The sequence below is a fragment of the Notamacropus eugenii genome, chromosome 3 (genome assembly GCF_028372415.1).
Source record: "Notamacropus eugenii isolate mMacEug1 chromosome 3, mMacEug1.pri_v2, whole genome shotgun sequence".
Classification (NCBI taxonomy): domain Eukaryota; kingdom Metazoa; phylum Chordata; class Mammalia; order Diprotodontia; family Macropodidae; genus Notamacropus; species Notamacropus eugenii.
The window spans coordinates 88,750,629-88,769,478 of record NC_092874.1 but is presented as its reverse complement, the minus strand read 5'-3'; the positions used below and the strand labels follow the sequence as shown (position 1 = coordinate 88,769,478).

At 40.7% G+C, this 18,850-nt stretch overlaps 1 long non-coding RNA gene across 1 annotated transcript; it reads left to right on the top strand.

Annotated features, from left to right (window-relative positions):
• The first annotated feature begins 9,477 nt into the window (after positions 1 to 9,477).
• Positions 9,478 to 12,024, top strand: LOC140532940 (uncharacterized). Its single transcript, XR_011976742.1, has 3 exons — positions 9,478 to 9,591; positions 9,755 to 9,937; positions 11,909 to 12,024. It is a non-coding gene; the product is annotated as an uncharacterized lncRNA (long non-coding RNA).
• Positions 12,025 to 18,850: the final 6,826 nt, after the last annotated feature.

Sequence of the window (18,850 nt, the reverse complement as noted above, 5' to 3'; positions counted from 1 at the left end):
AACCTCTCCTCTAAGAATCTGGATGCTATACCACTTGGTGCATACATGTTTAGTAATGATATTGCTTCATTGTCTGTGGTGCCTTTTAGCAGGATATAGTTTCCTTCCTTATCCCTTTGGATTAGATCTATTTCTGCTTTTGCTTTGTCTGAGATTAGGATTGCTACTCCTGCCTTTCTTACATCAGCTGAAGCACAATATATTCTGCTCCATCCTTTGACCTTTATCCTATGTGTATCCCCCCATTTCAAATGTGTTTCTTGTAAGCAGCATATTGTTGGATTATGACTTTTAATCCATTCTGCTATCCGTCTCCATTTTATGGGAGAATTCATTCCATTCACATTCACAGTTATGATTACAATCTGTGTATTTCCCTCCATCCTCTTTCCCATCATTTGTGCTTTTAGCTCTCCCATCTCCCTTCCCCTCCTCAATAGTATTCACTTTTCACCACCTCCTCCTGCAGCCTTCCCCTCCCTCTTTTAGCCCCCTTCCCTTTTACTTCCCTTTACTCTTGTTGCTTCTACCCTTCCTTTTATACTCCCTCCCCTTTCTTTTCCCTTCCCCTCCTACTGCCTATAGAGCTAGTTAGGATTATCTACTTAAGTTAGATACTTAAGTTAGTTACTTAAGAGCCTGCCACTCTCAGGTTTCTTGGGTCCCTTTGGCTACGCTGTGCTGACCATGCTGCACTGTGCACTGGAGACTCACCCCGGCGGAACAGATCCTTCCCGTGGACCTTCCCATCTAACCTGGGCTCCGAATCCATCACAGTCTGTCTCCCACTGGATTTTGCACCTCCAAAATTTGGTCAGATTCTCCTTTCAGAGGTATCCAAAGGAGTTTGTTCAAGAGCTTAGGTGAGTTGTTGCTCTCACTCCACCATCTTGGCTCCTGTCCTTTATTCTTGAAAAGCACCAAAATGACATCAAGATACAGTGTGTCCAACTGTGGGTGATCAGACCAATATGAGCTCAGAACGTTCTCCCACAGGTCAGGCACAAATAGTCCATTTTGAAGTGGCTTTGGTAGTACAAAGACAAGAAAGAAAACAGCATCTGCTCCTCAGGAGCTTTTTTTTAGTGGGCTGAAATAATATGAAAAAAATTAAATTCAAAAAGAAAGAGAGGGCCAACAATTGAGGAGGGGAACAGGGAAGGTTTCCTGGAAGAGGTAGCACCTGAGTTGAGATGTGAAGGAGGATGAAGTTTTTTAGAAGGAGGACAGTGAAAACACATGACTTTCCAGGTATGGAGACAACTCAGGTAGGAGATGATACATGTTAATTTCCTAAAACAGTAACTGAGTTGGACTGAAACAAAGAGTATTTGAAGGTATGTAAGACTGGAGGGGTAGTTTGGAGCTAGGGTGTGGAGGGCCTTGAATGCCAGGCTTTCAAGGGAGGGAAGGAGGGAGGCAGGGAGAATGGTCACTATTTAAATAATTCAACAAATTATGCCAAAAAAATTGATAAAAATGTCTATTCTTTTGTAACACTAGGTGAACCAATAACTTAAGCCCATAATAATAATAGCTAAAATTTTTATATTTCTTATATGTGCTCCTGTGCTAAGTGCTTTGAAAATATCTCATTTCATTGTCACAACAAGCCCTAAAGGTAGATACTATTATGACTCCGCTTTTACAGTTGAGGAAACTGAGGCAAGTAGATGTTAAGTGACTTGCTCAGAATCACAGAGTTAGTGTCTGAGTCTGAATTGGAACTCGAGTCTTTCTGACTCCAGGCTCAGTGTTCTATTCACCGTACCACCTAGCTGCCCCATGATCTGATGTGGCAGTATGAAATACCCCAGTTTCTAGTAATTCTGCCTTTAGAAGTATAGTTATGAAACATTAATGTCATGATTATACCCCTAATTAATCAGATAAAACTTTCCAACATTGGACTTAGAGGGATGGGATCCCAGCCATACCGTAGGAAAGGTCACTATCCCCATACGGCTGCCAGAACAATCCTACGATCTCATGCTGTGAACAGAGACACAAGCTGATGCAAAGACAGGGTCAGCCACTGGGTTTAGGAGGAACAAAATTTAATCAGAAAAATACCATCTTCAGTGAAATAAAGGATAAACATGCTTAGCAATGGGTGCCAGTCCTACCCAGGTACGGTGATAAGGACCATACGTTCTTCTGCATTTCCCATAATATAGCTATTTTTTCTCTCAGTTCTCCAGTCACCTGGGTGAGTGCCTGCTATTAAGAAAGAAAGAAAAACAACTCCTGTTCTTGAGCTTTCACATCTCCAGTTTCCCTTGAGGGTTTGAGGACAGGAACTGTGATGTTATTCCTGCTGCTACCATAACATTACTGTTCCACCTGATGAGGGTAAGAGCCCCCACTCCCTCCTTTCTGTGTTCTCTCCTGAGAACTTTTAAAAAAAAAGTTAAATTATCACTATACTGGAAAACCCTGCCTTCTAGTTTGATCCCACGATAACTTCCTTTCTTCCCAAGCCAGGAAGAAATGCAGCTTTCAGGGTCTTTTAGAATCTAGGTGAGGGGGGTGGGGACCTTGCAGCCTCAAGGCCACAGGGCCACCCTTGAGGATCTAGAGGACCACATGTGGTCTCAAGGCTGCAGGTTCCCCACCCTTTGTAGGGCCCTTTGCAAGGCAGCCAACCCAAGTTGACATTTGCAGATACGTGGAGGAACTCATGGAAAGGTATAAAGGCTGCATATATATACATATATATGTGTGTATATATATATATATATATATATATATATATATATATATATATTCACTGTAACATTTTACTTTGCAGTAGCAAAGAACAGGAAACAAAGTAGATGCCCATCAATTGGAAAAGTGGCCAAAGAAATTGATCCGCAAATCTGATGGAATTTTTCTATATTATTTGAAATGATGAATAAGAAGAATTCTGAGGAGCTTAGGAAGTCTGATTTCCTAACCTGATGCAAAGTGAAGGGAGCAGAATCAAGAAAGCAACGACACAATTACAATGTAAATAGAAAAAACTGAAGAAGATGATGATTATAATGACCAAGGCTGCTTGGTCACAGAACCCCTAGCAGTCTACCTGTGGACCCCAGCTTAGAAGTCCTGCTCTCATTACCCTTAGCAACTTGGGAGTAGACATAGAGATAAGTTTGAGGGTTATCAGGGTACTGGTGATAGAAGGACAAGAAGCCGAGGGATTCAAAGGCAGAGGACAGGCTTAGTTGAACTGATTAACTGTAGAGTCCAGTCTGTGAAGGGGGTTCAGAATAAGAGTGACAGACCAGAAAAACAGGGAGGGGTGGAGAAGAGGTCAAAGAAGGGAAAAAGAATAGGTTTGGGAAGAATGAGACAGAAAAAGAGATGTTAACTTCAGGGTTCACGATTGTTCTGTACCCTGTTTCATTTGTAGCACAGTCTTTGACCTTTAAAACATGACATCAAGAAACAAATATTTATTAAAATGACTACAAGATACTGTGGTAGGTACTGTGGGGGGAGTAAACTATATGATACAGTCCCTGCCCTGCTTTCGAGGAACTTTCAAAAACTGTAACATCATATATTCCATTAAACTAAAACACATTGCTATTAAATTACCCCAGGTTATTGAATTAGAACAATAAGAAGAAATCTTGGAATAGTTTAGAATAGTTTGGGAACAAGTGGAATTGGTTTTAAAAGAAATATAAAATATATTTTACAGGGAAAAGCTGGTGCATAAACTAACCTCAATGTATGTTTCAATTCAATGTTAGTTTATTTTGAGCCTTGAAGAAAGACGTAACAAACTGGATTTTCAAGTCGCAAGAGGGGATTTCAAAGACAGAAATCCTGAATTACTCCATAAAGTGGATGTCTGGTTGATTTGAAAATTAGTGGTTAGACCAGAGGCATTTGAACGTATCTATAAACTTATGTCAAAAAAAATTTTAAAAGACGGTATCACATCAAGGAAGGCCCTGATAGTGAAGTAATCCAGAGTTCTGAGCCACTTTGGTGCTCCCCATTGATAAATATTTTTGCACCTCTTAGTCATAAATATTCTCCTTCACTGTCATGTGTTCTCCTTCAATGAACATCACTGAGACTTAAGCTCTTTGATAATGTTTTTTAAAAATCCAGAGGGTACTTTTAAAATGACACCGGATATTGCTGTGTTTGATTGCTGTGTCTGAGGGCTTAAGGCATTTTATAATGAAAGAGTTATGATTTTGAAAATCCCCCAAATTATAAATAGAGTATTCTGCTTCCTGTTTGGCCCTTTGAAGGTGATATGGCTGCCTTGCTTGTGTACACCACCAGGAGAAGCTGGTGGTCAGGCATTTAAGGCTTTAGTTCTTGAGTACGTGAACCAGGATGGATTGTGAATTCAGTTTCCTTCAACTTTCCAAAGATAACATTTATAAGCCCTCAAACAAAAATCTGAGGTTAAACCATGGATTTCTGAAAGAGTTACAACTGCCATCACACTCTAATGGTGGCGTGTCTTGGCCCTGTTATGGAATGCTCTCCCATTATGGTGTGACAGCCGATCCAGCATCCTAGGGTGACAGACGCAGAGCTAGAAGGAACATCAGGGACCATTGAGTGTAATCCCCTTTTTTTACAGATGAGGAAGAGAGGCCCAGAGAGGTTAAGTGACTTGTCCAACACCACATGCCTACGAAGTGACAGAGCTGGGATTCCCACCAGGGATTAGAAATAAGGTTCAGTAGGTCAAGTAGACTGAGTCTGGTCCTATTGGGCTTCATTGCATGTTTTCTGACTGATGGTGACCTGGACTATGGATTGCTAGTGAGCTGGATCAAGTTGAATGGACTGAATAGTGTTGATTGGATTGTAGATAATAATAGCTGATATTTTTAGAGCTTTTTAAATCATGATTATTGTTTATAATAATAGCTAGCATTTATATAAATATGTAAGGTTTGCAAAGTGCTTTTCATATGTTATCTTATTGGATCCTCACAAGAACTCTGTGAGGTAGATTTACAGGTGAGGAAACTGAGGCATGTAGCAGTTAAGTGATTTGCCCAAGGTTACAGAACTAGCGTCTGAGGTCAGATTCGATCTCAGGTTGTTCTGGCTCCAAGTCCAACACTTTAGCCACTGTTCCACCAACATTGTCTCATTTGAACATCACAATAGCCCTGAGAGGTGGCTATTCTAATCCCCATTTTATGGCTGAGGAAACTGAACTTTAGGGAGTCTAAGGAACTTGTCCAGGGTCACACAGTAAGTGTCAGAGGCAGAGCTGAACCCAGACCTTCTTAGTTCTAGGACCTTATCAAAGATGCCATGTTGCCTCTTCCATGTAGAAACAGCCCAAATGTTGATTTATGTTGGAGTTTGGTTAGGTAGAAAGGCCCCTTGGCTGGACACATGCACACTCACACTTACACACACACACATACACACCCCACTGAAAAATGAAAACTTGGCAAGTGGGTGGAGGAGATCTCACTCATCTTCATGCCCCAAGGACATGAAAAGGGGAGATTTAAAATCACTATTCAAAAGAGTTTGAGAGCCTGCTTTGGTCTTAGGTTGTTCCCTAATAATAATAATGGTAATAATCCCTTCTATTTGTATAGTGCTTTTAACTTTTTTTCAAAACTGCCCTCACATCTATTATCTCATTTCATCTCTTAGCAAGGGTTAGTTACAGGAGCATCATCCTGAAAATAAGGCCAGCCAATGTCTCTTTCATTTCACGTCTGGCACAGTTTGTAGAGAAGCTGCAAGTTTTAGCTGCACTCTTCAAAGAGTCAGAGATGTTTGAGTTAACACCAAGTTAAGTCTTCCTGCCTCAGATGCCATTTATGACCTCTATTTAGCCCACGTTCAGAAACCAACTATTTGAGTAGCATTTGATCACCTTATATTCCCCAGCCTGGCAACTTTGAAAACCACTGTCTCTTAAAGTAAACTCCTGAAAGCTTCATCAGAAAGATGTTGTTGTTCAGTCATGTCTGACTCTTCGTGACTCCGTTTGGGGTTTTCTTGGTAAAGAAACTGGAGTAGTTTGTGATTTCCTTCTCCAGCTCATTTCACAGATGAGGAAATTGAAGCAAATAGGGTTAAGGGACTTACCCAGGTACACACAACTGGTAAGTGTTTGAGGATGGATTTGAACTCAGGAAGATGAATCTTTCTGACTCTAATCACTCTAGAATGATGGGAAGTCAGTTCAGCCAGATACCCCATCCCCTTGCCTGCCATGATCCTTATCCTCATCCTTCTTTTCTTCACAAAATCTTTGTGGGTCATCTATTTGGTGTGCCATGCTAGATGGTGGCATTATAGCTGTTTCTTCAACAAACATTTATTAAATTCTTATATACTGCTGAGGGAGGCACAGAGTTTAGATAAGGTCTTTTACAGTCTAGAAGAGGGATAAGACTCAATCATAGATAGCTGTAATACTCAATATCACAGGATAAGAAAGTTTGAGAGCTTCTAGTCTATTCTAGCAGTCTATTTTGTGAGGTTTTTCACAAAATAGAAAGGACAGGAACATGTAAGGTGATAGGCCTTTATTGCAGAATGTTATAATTCACTTATTGGTCCCAAGACCTAAATCCATCTTTCAACAAGCACTTATTAAGCATTAGCTATGTGTCAGGCACCCTGCTAGATGATGAGGATGCAAAGATAGGAAGAAGCTGAACCATCACCGTTGTCAAGGAGCATACAGTCCTATTGGGGTAGATGACAGATGCATGTATAGGTTAATACAAAATAGATTCAAGGTGAGTTTTAGAAAAGACAGTAGTAGAACATTTGGGGTGTGGGTGGGGGGATGGAAAAAGCTTCATGTAAACAAGTGAGATATATTGGAGCAGGAGATGGGCAGAAGCACTCAAGGGAAGGACATAATCACAAAGATCACTGAAACTTTGGGCACTGTGACCTTTGAGCAATGGGGGAAGAGAAGGATGGAGTTGGCAACGGTCCTGTGAGAGCCTTTCTCTGGACTCAGTACAGCCCAATCTTAACCACTCTCACCACACCTCCCCATCAACCAGTACTGAAGTCATTGACCATGTACCTCAGGTTAAAGGCAATCCCTCTCTAGTCAGACTTCCAGCTGAAGAAAAGTTATTGGATGCCATTAGGCTCCTTTTGAGTGGTAAAGCTCCTGGTGCTGATTCCATCCCAGCAGAGAGCAAAAGTCAGGCGATCCATTGCTCATACAGAAGCTGACTGAAATCTTCCAGTTTATATGACAAGAGGAGGCTATCCTCCAGGAGATTAAGGATGCCTGGGAAAAGGCCAGAGCATAGTGGGGCAGACATAACATATACATAAGAAGATAGATAACACTAATAGGGGGACTGAAACTCTCAGCATAGCTTAGGGTAAATTTTGAACCCCTATCTGCTATAGATAAGGGAAAATAAGCAGTGAGGTATAGCAGAAAGAATGTTGGATTTCCAGTTAGAGAATATTTGAATAGATTTCAAACCATAGTTGTGCCAATTATGGGTGTACAACCTTGGGCAAGGCATTATACCTATAGGAACCTTATTTTCCTCATATGTAAAGTTAAGGGGGTGGACTGGCTTGAAATCTTTAATCCTGTGATATAATCCATGATCTAATGATTCTCAGGTAGCTTATTTCCATTTTTAAAATAATTTCCATGCTTACAGCTGTTCATTGAAGGGAATCCTTTAGGAGGCAGTCCCAATAAAAGCCAATCCTTGCATATCTTTGATGTTTATAAATAAACACAAAATTATTATACATTTCTTCCCATCCTTTAATCTGGTGGATGGATTTATCTCAGAATTGGTTTGAGTGAGCTTGATTTTGCTCTGCTGGTGTTCAGTCACGTCTGACTCTCTGTAACCCCGTTTGGGATTTTCTTGGCCAAGTTACTGGAGTGGTTTGCTATTTCCTTCTCCCAGCTCATTTTACAGTTGGGGGAACTGAGGCAAACAGGGTGAAATACAGCTAGTAAGTGTATGAGGCCAGATTTGAACTCATGGAGATGAGTCTTCTGAATTCATGCTCTATCCACTCCTGTATCTTCCTCTGTACCCCACCCCATTTTTATATTTGTCTCCCAGGCACAATCATGAAAATCTCAAGACTTGTACCCATCTCAGCACAGAGAGCCTGACCCAGCTGAGAGACACTAATTGAACTTGTACTCAGAAAGACTAGAGCTCAGATCTCACTTCAGACACTTATTGTCAGTGCAGGTAATTCTAGGCCTGACCCTTCCTAAGCCTCAGTTTCCAACTCTGAAAAACTGGAGTAATAATACCACCTGATTTTACAGGGTTGTTGTGAGGATCAAAGGATATGATGTATATAAAGACTTTGCAAATCCTAAAAGACCGTACTGATGTGAATTCTTCTTAATTTGTCAATCCACAAAGCCCAGAATAGTCTGGGCCTACAGTTAAATCCTAAAATGATCTTCACACTTGGGAGTTGAGAATCACTAGCCTTCAAGAATCTTTGACCTTGAGCCTCTTGCTGAGCTGGTTCAGAGACATAGAATCCCAGAGGGGGAACCACAGGCATGGAAAACTGTTGTCAAATTTTATCACTGTGGAGTCCTGAAAATATTAGTTACAGAATTTTAGTACTTCCTAAAGTATTTGTAGAACATTGTTTAGAAATTTCTGTGATATAGAATTTCAATTCCTTCATTTGTATGTAAATGTGTGTAATTTGTTAATTAATGCCAATAATCTCTATTAATAGGTTTGTTTACTTGATGTGTGAATGCATGTTTTGCTTCCTAGGAACTCCAGGAAATGCAAATCCTACACTAGTTTCTTTTTTTTCCTACTAGAAATGTAGCTGGGACCTGTAGTGCTTTCCTGCTTTGGCAGTGAGCAAGAGGTGTGTGATTAGTCTGTATATCTCTTTGAAGCCTGGAATTAGCACCATGAAGGCATTAAAAAGACTGGCTCACCTCACATTGATAAGGATTAGAATTACATTCGATTACATTAGGGCCCAGCATAATTTAGAGCAAGAAGTTCTTAACCTAAGGTCTGTGAACTTTAAAAAAAAAAATTGGTAACTGTATTTCAATATGGTTTCTTTTGTAATCCTTCATATTATATGCTTTTAAAAATATTCTGAGAAAGGGTCCTAAGACCCCCAGACCACCAAAGGGGCCTATTACACAAAAAAATATTAAGAACCTCTGGCCTAAAATAATAATGAAACCTATTCTTCTTGTAGATAGGGAAACAAAAGCGTTCACTTAGGGCTGGGAGAACAACCAGACAAATACTAAGAGGACCCTAAAGGACATTCAGTTTGTTCTACATCTGCATGGAGAAGCTGCCTTCATAGTGCAGGGGTTGGAAAGAGGAGAAAATTGCCAATATCCTCATTTTGATGTCTTCCCCAGAGATAGCAGAAAACCTGTTAAAAAAAAAAAAGAACTAGAATCATAGAATTGTAGAGCAAGAGAAGGAATTTTAGAGGTCCTTTAATCTAATTTCCTGCCCTCTGCAGAGACTCCTATGATACACCTGCCAGAGATCATCCAGTCACTGCTTGAACATGTCCAACGTTGGGTCACTCACTGCTTTAGAAGACAGTCCATTCCATTGCTGGGCAGCTCCTGTTGTAAGAAATTCCTTCTTTATAATGAGCCAAAATCTGTCCCCAGGTTACTTTCTAGTTCTCCTCTCTAGAGGAACACAGAACAAGTTCATTTCCTTTTATTCATGGTCCTTCTTCAAATATTTGAAGTTTCCTGTAATGTCTTCTTAAATCTTCTCTTCTCCAGGTCAGACAATCCCAGATCCTTCAGTTCACTCACTCATTCAATGACTACAGGCACACCTTACTTTATTGTTCTTGGCAGATATTGCATTTTTTACAAATTGAAGGTTTGTGGCAACCCTGTGTAGAGCAGGTCTATTGGCGCCATTTTGAAAACGGCATGTGCGCATGTCTGTGTCACATTTTGGTAAGTCTCATAACACTTCAACTTTCTCATTATTATTATATCTGTTATGGTGATTTGTGATGAGTGATCCTTGATGTTAACCACTATGATTATTTTGAGGCACTATGAACTGTGTCCATATAAGATGGCAAACTTAATAGATAAATGTTTTGTCTCTTCTGACTGCTCCACTGACTGGCTATTCCCATCTCTTTCCCTCCCCTTGAACTTCCCACTCCTTGAGACACAACGATATTGAAATTTGACCAATTAATAACCCTATAAAGACCTCTAAGTGTTCAAGTGAAAGGAGTTAAACAACACAGCAAGCTTCATTTGTTGTTTGTTTTAAGCAACTACTACCCTGATCAGTCAGCAGCTATCAACATTGAGGCAAGACTCTCTACCAGCAAAAAGATTACAGCTTGCTTAAGGCTCAGTTGATCGTTAGCATTTTTCAACAATAAAGTATTTTTAAATTAAGTATGTATATTATTTTTAGACACATTATTATGTACTTAATAGACCTCGGTATGGTTACCTAACTTTTATATGCAATGGGAAACCAAAAATTTCATGTGACTCACTTCATTGCAATATTTACTTTATTACGGTAGTCTATATCTCTGAGATATGCTTGTACTTATTAAGCACTTACTGTAAAAAAACATGATTCTAGGCACTTATAAGTTACCAGGCCCTTCATGTGAATACATTTCAGTTGGTCATTCTCCATAATTTATTAAGTAGAGAAGTGACATGGTCAAATCTACACTTTAGGAAATCATTTTTGGCATGTGTATGGAAGGCAGATGGAAGTGAGGAGAGACCCCAGGTAGGGAGACCAGTTAGGAGGCTATTAGACCACTCCAGGCAAGAATCTAATCTAATGTGGTCACCAAGTGAGAGCATAGAGAGAAAAGAAAAGAGGAACCAGGACAAAACCTTGAGGTGCACTCATGGTTAAAGCACATGGCACAGCTGATGATCCAGTAGAAAAGTGATTAAAGAGTTAGAAGAACTAAGAGTTCTTGGTGATGATCACTAGTCAGCCTACACTTGCTGTACTTGTGTATACAACTAGTGAAGAATTAGGATACAGTCACTGGAGAAGATCATGGCCTACTCTATAGTACCAGCACACCGACTGATACATTCTAGTTAAGTTCAGAAGTAATGAGAGAGAAAAGTCTAGCTTGACATCAAGCCATTGGGCATGATGAGCTCTGAGGTCTCTTCAAACTCTGAGATTCTATGGTTCTAATTAAATTAGGGAGCAGTGGTGCTGTTTATCATCTGGGGCAAGAATTGGTCCTCATCCAGAGATACCACTGAATGGCTTTAAATTTAGACATATGGTATTGGTGAATGACAAGAATTTAATTAAAATAAGAAAGTACAACTGGGCAGGGAAGATGGGTTGTTAGGCAAGCTATATATTGGACAAAGTAATGAATGTCAAGCTCTTTACAAAACTTAAAGTGCTATATAAAGGCCTGCTGTTACTATTATTACCTCAAAAGTAGGGTCCATGTCTTATTTAGCATTTTGTCCTCATTCTCATCTCCCTTTGCTCTTTGCTTGTTGAACATTAATTTGTTTCCATGGCACATTGCGTTCCCATCGGTCCACAGACAGTCAATTGAACTGACAATTCATTGGGTCAGATTTTTCTCCCTTTCTAATACTACTTGGAAGAAAGCAAAACTAGTGGGAGAAAAAAAGAAAGGGGAGTATATAGCTATCTGGGGGTGAGGGAGACCAAAAATAATAAAGGGAAGAAATAGAAGTAACCAAATAGTATAATGTCGTAGAAAGAACACTGAAATTGGATGCAGTGACCTGGGATCTAATCTCATCACTGCTTATTACTCCCTGTAACTTGGACAATTCATTTAACCAGTCTGGGTCACAGATGTTTCATCTGTAGAATTTGGGAATTTGGTTATATGATCTCAGTGGTCCTTTTCTGCTCTAAATCCTATGAACTAGGGGATATGTCAACATAAAGTTTCTGCAGTTGGCACTTATTTCCTGGCCATGAAGAAATTCCAGGAACTTCTAGATGAAGAGGCTGAAGTTCTGAACAGAAAAAAGAGAAAGAGGAGGTATGTGACTCATTGATACTAGAACAAGATGCCACGCATAATATAAAGGCAGTGACCAATAGGGAAAGAATCATCCAGTATTCAGGAGACCAGAATTGCAATCCCAACACCACTTCTAACTAGGTTTGTGACATTGAGCAACCTAATTAACCTCTCTCGGCTCTAGTTTTGTCATCATTAAACTGAAGCTCTAGATGGAAAAAATGTTGCCTTTTCCCTGATAGTTTTCATTTGCTATTGGAGATAAAGACCAGAACCATCCTTTCGGATATGAATCTAGCAGGTTCTCCTGCAGCTAGCACTGCCAGTACCCTGGCCAGCTTGGACTAATTCTTCCCAAATCCCTCTTGCCATGATAGAAAACAAATAGCAGGCAAAGGTTCCTAATCTCCTGGGAGCACAAAAGATTAGAGCCATTTTCTTTGGAGCAATGCCTGATGTGTCCTAGAATGATATACTGAAAGGTGTTTGGGCCAATGACCAGACGTCACAGGACCAAAGTCCCTCAGGATACCAGTTATAATATGAGCTACTTTATATGCACAGTGCCCACTGTAATAATTCTTGTAATAATTCGGTAATACTTGAGGAGTTGTTTCTCAGGTCACCAAGCTGGTTGATGTAGTATTAACTGTACTTTTTCTGATGGAGACAACAGCTAGTTGGGCTTTGTGACCAGTTGTCTTGTCTTTGAACTATGGTTTCTTGTTCTTCGAGTTCCTTAGGGCTCTTCTATATCCAGGAAGCCCCACTGATAAGACAAATTTTTTTTAATTTTTTTTTTTTTAAGATTACTTTTTTTTTTAAATTAATTAATTTATTTATTTCACTTTTAATATTCATTTTCACAGAATTTTTGGGCTCTGAATTTTCTCCCCCCTAGTCCCCTCTCCCCACCCCAAAACACTGAGCATTCCAATTGCCCCCATCTCCACTCCGCTCTCTCCTCCATCATTCCTCTCTGCCCTTGTCTCCATCCTCTCCTCTGTCCTGTTGGGCCAAATAACTTTCTATGCCCCTTTACCTGTATTTCTTATTTCCTAGCGGCAAGAACAGTACTTGACAGTTATTCCTAAAACTTTGAGTTCCAACTTCTTTTCTTCCCTCCCTCCCCACCCCCTCCCTTTGGAAAGCAAGCAATTCAGTATAGGCCAAATCTGTGTAGTTTTGCAAATGACTTCCATAATAGTCGTGTTGTATAAGACTAACTATATTTCCCTCCATCCTATCCTGCCTCCAATTACTTCTATTCTCTCTTTTGATCCTGTCCCTCCCCAAGAGTGTTGACTTCCAATTGCTCCCTCCTCTCATTGCCCTCCCTTCCATCATCCCCCCCACCCTGTTTATCCCCTTGTCCCCCCACCTTCCTGTATTGTAAAATAGGTTTTCATACCAAAATGAGTGTGCATTTTATTCCTTCCTTTAGTGGAATGTGATGAGAGTAAACTTCATGTTTTTCTCTCACCTCCCCTCTTTTTCCCCAAACTAAAAAAATCTTTTGCTTGCCTCTTTTATGAGAGATAATTTGCCCCATTCCATTTCTCCCTTTCTCCTCCCATATATTTCTCTCTCACTGCTTGATTTCATTTTTTTTTAAGATATGATCCCATCCTATTCAATTCACTCTGCACACTCTGTCTCTATGAGTGTGTGCGTGTGCATGTGTGTGTGTGTAATCCCACCAAGTACCCAGATACTGAATAGTTTCAAGAGTTACTAATATTGTCTTTCCATGTAGGGATGTAAACAGTTCAACTTTTATAAGTCCCTTATGACTTCTCTTTGCTGTTTACCTTTTCATGCTTCTCTTCATTCTTGTGTTTGAAAGTCAAATTTTCTTTTTAGCTCTGGTCTTTTCATCAAGAATGCTTGAAAGTCCTCTATTTCATTTAAAGACCTATTTTTCCCCTGAAGTATTATACTCAGTTTTGCTGGGTAGGTGATTCTTGGTTTTAGTCCTAGTTCCTTTGACTTCTGGAATATCCTATTCCATGCCTTTCGATCCCTTAATGTAGAAACTGTTAGATCTTGTGTTATCCTGACTGTATTTCCACAGTACTTGAATTGTTTCTTTCTAGCTGCTTGCAATATTTTCTCCTTGACCTGGGAATTCTGGAATTTGGCCACAATATTCCTAGGAGTTTCTCTTTTTGGATCTTTTTCAGGTGGTGATCGGTGGATTCTTTCAATATTTATTTTGCCCTCTGGTTCTAGAATCTCAGGGCAGTTTTCCTTGATAATTTCATGAAAGATGATGTCTAGGCTTTTTTTTTGATCATGGCTTTCAGGTAGGCCCATAATTTTTAAATTGTCTCTCCTGGATCTATTTTTCAGGTCAGGTGTTTTTCCCATGAGATATTTCACATTATCTTCCATTTTTTCATTCTTTTGGTTTTGTTTTGTGATTTCTTGGTTTCTCATAAAGTCCTTAGCCTCCATCTGTTCCATTCTAATTTTGAAAGAACTATTTTCTTCAGTGAGCTTTTGAATCTCCTTTTCCATTTGGCTAATTCTGCTTTTGAAAGCATTCTTCTCCTCATTGGCTTCTTGAACCTCTTTTGCCAATTGAGTTAGCCTATTTTTCAGGGTGTTATTTTCTTCAGCATTTTTTTGGGTCTCCTTTAGCAGGGTGCTGATCTGTTGTTCATACTTTGCTTGCAAGTCTTTTATTGCTCTTCCCAGTTTTTCCTCCACCTCTCTAACGTAATTTTGAAAATTTTTTGAACTCTTTATGAGCTGTTCCCAGGTCTGATCCCATTGAGTGGTCTGGGATGTAGAAGCACTGACTTCCGTGTCTTTCCCTGATGGTGAGCACCACTCTTCCTCATCAGAAAGGAGGGGAGGAGAAACCTTCTCACCAAGAAAGTAACCCTCTATAGTCTTGGTTTTTTTCCCTTTTCTGGGCATTTTCCCAGCCAGTGACTTGACCTCTGAATATTCTTCTCACCCCCACCTCGCCTCCTGATCCTCCCAGCCAGCACTTGGGGTCTGAGACTCAAATGCTGCTTCCCAGCCTCAGGGCTTTGGGCGGGGGCAGGGCTGCTATTCAGTGTGAGATCAAGTACAGCTGCCCGGGTTGGGGCAGGGCCACCTCACGGGCTCAGTTCCCTCAGGGGGTTTATGCAGAGACCTTCAACAATGGATCCAGGCTCCTGCCTGCTTGGGGAGCCCCGGTCTGCTCCCACCTCCGCTGGTGCCTCTTGAGGGGGCCTGAGTCATGGGGGCTCCCCACTCCCCTCTCGACTGGCTGAAAAGACCCTCTCACCGACCCTTGTCACCTGTGGGTGGAGGGACCTGTGCGGCTGCTGGAGATTCTGTCCCTGAAGCCTGCTCGGATCTGCTCTCCATTCGTATCTGCTGCTCTCGGCCCTGGGCGGCCGCGGCAGGGCTGTTCTCGGCTCCCAGTCCTCTGCGTGAAGAACATTTTGCGAGAGGTTTTCAGGCTCTCTGGAACAGAAATCTTATCTGCTCCGCTGTTCTGTGGCTTCTCCTGCTCCCGAATTTATTGGCAGCTCTTTACTACAGATATTTCATGGGCTGTGGGTTCGGAGCTAGCGTATTTGTATGTTTCTACTCCGCCATCTTGGCTCCCCCCCCGCCCCAATAAGACAAATTTTTGCTAAGGTCTCTTCTAACTCTCAGGTTCTCTGACTTTTCAAACCATTGTAATCTCAGTCTCATTCTAGATACAAGGCTAGAAACATGAAAGGTTTAGTAATATGTGAGATAAGAGTGCAAAGCATGTCATGACTGCATGTAACCAATTACCAAATTAAAGTTATGAAGTCTAACAATGAGGAATGCAGAGAAGGCTGAAACCAGCGTAGACTGACCTGGTCACAGAAAGTTTCCTGTGAAGAGATTAGAATAAGTTGGACTTCAACTGGACCTTAAAGAGAAAATTTGTTGTTGTTGTTGAGTAATTTCACTTGTGTCTGACTCTTTATGACCCCATTTGGATTTTCTTGGCAAAGATACTGGAGTGGTTTGCCATTTCATTCTCCAGCTCATTTTTACAGATGAGGAAACTGAGGCACACAGGGTGAAGTGATATGCTCCAGGTCACACAGCTAACAAGTGTCTGAGAATGAGTGTGAACTCAGGAAGGTGAGTCCTTCTGAATTCAGGCTCAGAACCCTATCAATTGTGCCACCTAGCTGCCCAAGGAGAAGATAGTAAATAAATATTGATTAAGCAACTACTATGTGTCAGGGATTCTGGTAAATGCTGGGGATATAATGAAAGGCAAAAGACAATCCCTTCTCTCAAGTTGCACATAGTCCAGGGACAGGAAGCAACACTGAATGATAAGTGGTATGAAAGGTGAAGATAATACCTGTGAGGACCTATGGTCCCAGAGCTGCCTGGGGGAACTTCAGGCCATACACCATTCTCTCTGGGGAAAAAATGATACAAAAAATGCAGAGTGAGTTTGGGAGACATGGCTTAAGCTGAGGATTTTGGTATTGGAAGATAAGGCTGGAAAGGTCTTAGATTGAGGCCAGAATACTGAGCTGAAAGATGTGAACCTTTTCCTGTAAGTAATGGGGAAGCTATATTTTATTTGCTTGGACCTCAGGGTCTCTTGAACGTTTTTGAGCAAGAGAGTAACATCCCCAGTCTTTTAGAAAGTTGATGCCCAAATAAATAAGGAGATGCTTAAAGAACCCTTCATAAATTGAAGTCTGCATGACCAAAGGAACCACATTTTCAGGTATTGAGGGAACTGGCAGATTCGACTGGTGAGTCAGTGATTGCCCAAAAATTGTGGGTAACTGGAGATGTATTTACCACAGAACTATTGTCTGCTCAGTCCTAGAAAAGTGCCTCTTAATATTGACTACCATATTCCACTGTTGATTTATCCTGAGTGTACAGTGCATAAATCCCTTCCTTTCTCTGAGCCTCAGTTTTCTCTTCTATACATAGGGATAATACTACCTATAGTAGAGGGTCATTTTGAAGATCAAATGAAATAATGCATGTAATACACTTTGCAAAAGTTTAAGTGCTAGGTCATTATTATTTTTATTAGAGCTGGAAAGGATGCCTCAAGATTCATAATCTTTATTTTAGAGGACAAAAACTTGTTCTTTTTCCTTAGGACAAAACTGAGGAACAGAGAGTTAGTGTTGCTTTCCCCAGGTCTCACATTGTATGGTTGATCCTTTGTTTTGAAGAGGACCAGAGACCTCACAGGGTGATGTATTGACTTGTACATGAATTTGATTTCGGTGGCACAGAGCTGCACAACTTAGTCAGTCTCACTCTCTCTTCCAGAATCATTGAAATCTAGTGGTAAGACAGTTAAGACGGCTGATGATGACCTAGAATGCAGTGGATGACCTTGGTGTCTTCCAAGCTCTAAGCACTCCACAGTGCCTGCTGTTTTCATCTGTCCATTTTGCCAGGAAAAGTCTTCACATACTTGGGGTGGACATCCCCCTAACTGACCAATAGGTTTGAAACCTGTGGGTCATGTTCTAGGGTATGGCTACTGAACTTTCTATAGCTTTTTGGAGCCATAGGCAAGAGTTGGGTAAAGGTGGATACCAAAAGTAGATGACCAGTCCCAAAAAAGCAGCAGATAAGGACTTGGCAAGACTTCTTCATACTAGAGGTGCTAGTCTTCCTTAAATACTCATAGCAAGTTAGTTGAATGACTAGAACCCCAGTGTCTTTGGTAGTAGCTTAGTTCAGGGTCTGTCTACAAAAAGAACTTTATTGAGAGTGGAAGGGAAAAATGAAGTAATGTTTGGGGGTTCATACTTTCTCATCAATCATGTTAATATTAAGGTTCCTGGGGAGCATTAGAGAGGAAGGCACCTGAGTGGTGTCAAAGGTGAGAATAACACCTGTGAGGATCTGTGGTCCCAGAGCTGGCTGGGGGAGCTTCAGGCCACACACCGTGCCCTCCCAACCTTTCCATTTGTGGTTTGGGGTTTTCTAAAAGGGGGAGAGTATAATTATTAATATGTGTTACCACTTGTTGAACCATGGTGGTAAACCAAGTTTCAGGACCCAGGAGTGTGCCAGAAATATGGTTTCTGCCTTAAAGGCTTAGGAGCTAGAGTTCAGTGAGGCAACCCTGGCTTTACCTGCACAGGAGGAGTGAGGAGTAAGAGGTCTCTGCTGTGGATAGCTCCTAGTATGTTGGGAGATAAAGGTTGTTTATATGTATATGTGTGTGTGTGTGTGTGTATATATATATATACACACACATATACACACATGTATATACACACATATATACATATGATATATATACATATGTGTATATATACACATATAATATACATATAATATATACATATAGGTGTATGTATATATGTTTATATATATGTATATATATTTTTAAAATTGTCCTTAAGTGAAGAATGTCTTTTTAGTTGTGTCTTGACAGTTAGCTAAGGTTGAATGGGAAAAGGAGGCACGTGGAAGGAGCATGAGGGAAAGACTTAAAGGGAAATGCTTAGGAAATGCCAGAACCAGGCAGAATAACAGGAAAGAGATGAAAATTTAGGCCCAATTTCCTCTAAGCATCTTTACCAGATGGCCATTTTTGGGGGGTGAGCTTTTAAGAAAATTTGTAGAACTGGGGTGGAAGCCAACTCAAGACTCAGTGTCTACTCTAGAACAAGGCATGTGGGGACTTTCTAAAGAGTGGCAATGGCAAGAGTGTGGATTGGGGAAGGGAAGTTAACAAAAGCAGTTGCCTTTAGTCCATGGAACTTCCATGTTAATGGGACTGCTATTTTAGCCTAAAATGTTTGAGGGAGATAGTTCCAAGTAATCTTTTTTATTGTTTTTATTGGTACTGTAGAGG